We start from the raw sequence: 2912 nt of genomic DNA on the forward strand, positions 1-2912 counted from the left end.
TATATTAGAATCTTATTCAGTTTAAAAAAATCATAACTGTTATCATTTAGATCTAGGATGTCCCTTAAATGTCTTGTGTTCACAGGTGGGGTTTTGGGAAAGCACTTGTACCACAGGGGCATTATACTCTTCAGTGGATTGATCTACTGATAAATTCATAGCTCATAGTGTTCTTAGTAGTTAAGTCCTGGTCAGAAGAGGTGGTCACTGGGATCATGATCTGGAAGTATATTTGCTTTTCCTCGGCCCCTTCCTTCTTTCTCTTCTTCCTGGCTGCCATGAGGTAAGCAAGTTTTCTCTGCCACGCCTTTCTACCATGATGTTTCTGCCTTGGAGTCAGTGGACCATGCGTGGACTGAATCCCTCCAACCATGAACCAAGTGAAATTTCTCCTTTGAGTTGCGGATACTGGATATTATATCCATCAGTAAGAGCACTGACTAAAACACTGATGTAACTAACCAACTCCACGTAGCTCTTGAGTTCCTGTTCTGGGAAAGAAAGACTAAAGCCAACAAAACAGCAAGCAGTGGGGAACAGCTGAAAGGAAGAGCGCCTTACTAGTAAGGAAGGGATCCATACGGTGGGCACTGCAGATGCCCAAGTCCAGAGGTTCTTTATGCAGTTTTTGGTATAGATCAACGGTAGCAAACCTATGGCACATGTGCCGCAGCCAGCTGTTATCACTGAATGCTGTAAGAGGTTCACCATCTCTGGCACAGGCGAAAGGGGGATGCTTCTGCTTGTAGTTAGGCCTCTGATGTCCAGAACGCAAGCTTCTTCATTTGCATTTCACTTATTTCAAGGCTGCTCCCATTTGTTTAGGGACCTGTTCTTTGTCCCTTGTATTCCATTAGGAATGATAGTTTGCTCAAGTTGATTATTTGGGTCCTCTGGTACGTTAACTCTTTTAGGCCCTGACTTTTAGTTTTACTTTAATGACCCAGGACCTGTGCCCTATCTGCCAAACTTCCCCTATCTCCTTGCTTTTCTGGTATATGTGTTGACAGGGACGAAACTGGAGGACATTTGGATAAATGAAATAAGCCAGAAACAAAGAGTCAAACACCGTGCTTACATGAGGTACAAATTCACAGATAGACAGCACAGAATGGTATATGACTGGGGGTTGTAGGAAGTTGTCTGGTGGTTGTAAAGTTTCTGTAATGCTGGATAGGGAAATTCTATGGACCTCTCATACCATAAGGTATATGTGTTTGACAATATTGCACTTGGAAACTCTCAAGAAGATAAATTTTTATGTTTTATTTCTTTGCTAAAATAAAAAAATTGCCTTAAGGAGTGTACCATATCAATCATTCTTTTTAATGGACGCACAGAATTTCATTGTATAGATGGGCCCTAATTATGCACCCAGTCCCCCAATTCAGTTTGCTTACAATCCCTTTTAAAGCAGTAAGATGATTATGTATTTGAGGATTTGATTTATGCTAAAATTGCTTTTAGTTGCTAAACTACTTTTGTTAGTCATAGCACAGTTTAGAGATAGGCTCTCTGTCCCCCGTAAGCACTAGGCTGTGTCTTATCTCTGAAGCTCTGTTCATTCTGCATACCTTGAAAGTCACCTTGCTCTCTACTTATCCTGAACATTCTCCTTGTGCAGGAGCCAGTTCAACACTGAAGGCCAAGTGTGTTTCTCAGACAACATGCATGACACATGAACCCAGTAACACTTTCTGCCATCATCCAGGATGAGGAGTTGACCCAAGCTTACACTTCTGGGATGGTGTTTACACGGTGCATGGTAGAAAGACCATTATGATATTAAATTATAAATATACGTCCATACCTACTGATAAGCTTAGCTTCTCCGGGACTCCCAAGAGCTCTTTTATTCATCTAGCTTCCTTCCGTGGAACTCTCTGACATGACAACTTCCTGATAAAGCAACTAAAAAGCCAACATTCCATGTTGTAGGGAACATCCAGGGTTTGGCTTTTGCACCGGGCCAACTTTGAGGTAAGCACTATTCCCACCCCACAGTAGTCTTAAGCAAGTACTTTGAATATGGGATTAATTGTATGTTTTGGCACTTGAAAGTAATCATTGTAAGGATGGGAACTTGTCTTTTATTATTGTGGTGTTCCCCCAAAGCCGCTGTCATGTGAAGCATCTCATAAACAGTACTCTGTACAGACGTATTTCACAATCTGCACGACCCAGGGCACAAGCATCCACAAGCACATGTGCTCGACTGGCAGAGAGGTTTGCTCCCATCCCGGACCATCTCCTCTCAGGCCTCTGCTATGGTGCTAGCAAAGTGCTTCATGATCCATAACTGGACCTTTCTCCCTGAACTCCAGACAAACGCCTCTTGGTACCTGCAGGGGATTTCTGAAAGGATGCCCAACTTCTGTGGGCATAGGGCTGATCTTTGGTGAAGTGCAGTGCTACGAATGAAAGATGAACAGCGAAGCCAAATCAACTCCGCCTGCACTGCTTCACCTTCTCAGTCTGAAATGCTTACTTTTAAGATCCATGGATCACTACAGATGCTCCCTGGCGCACCACTTCCGGTCCTCAGCCCTTCCTCACTAAAAGGGATTTATGAATGCTGGCTTATGAAGAGGTGAAGACTCAAGCACTCGTCAATTCTAGCCTTGTCTTGAAGCCAGTCCTGGAATGACTCAAATCTTAGTCCCTTCGCTTTCTCACTCAGGCCTGGTCTCCACCCAGACTTCCTCCACTGCCCATCTTACAGGTCAGTTGGCTTTAGCTTACACCCACCTCCGACCTTCCACTAGTATTGTGGCTCTGTCCCAACCGGACCCAATTTTCATCCTACTCCGGAACTAGGACCCAGGTCTTCGCTCCGCCCCTTGGGCCTTCTCGGCAGCCTCGCCCCGCCCCGTCCGGCCCCGCCTCCGGCCCCACGGCTCCTCCCCTCCCCC

General features: G+C 45.0%; 1 protein-coding gene across 1 annotated transcript in view; it reads right to left on the reverse strand.

Moving 5' to 3' along the window:
• The window catches only part of Dnah9 (dynein axonemal heavy chain 9), a 331965-nt gene that overhangs the window by 328564 nt on the left and 489 nt on the right, over positions 1-2912 (reverse strand). The window lies entirely within an intron of this gene.

This window comes from Fukomys damarensis, unplaced genomic scaffold (assembly GCF_012274545.1).
Source record: "Fukomys damarensis isolate Sample0158 unplaced genomic scaffold, DMR_v1.0_HiC HiC_scaffold_13, whole genome shotgun sequence".
Classification (NCBI taxonomy): Eukaryota; Metazoa; Chordata; class Mammalia; order Rodentia; family Bathyergidae; genus Fukomys; species Fukomys damarensis.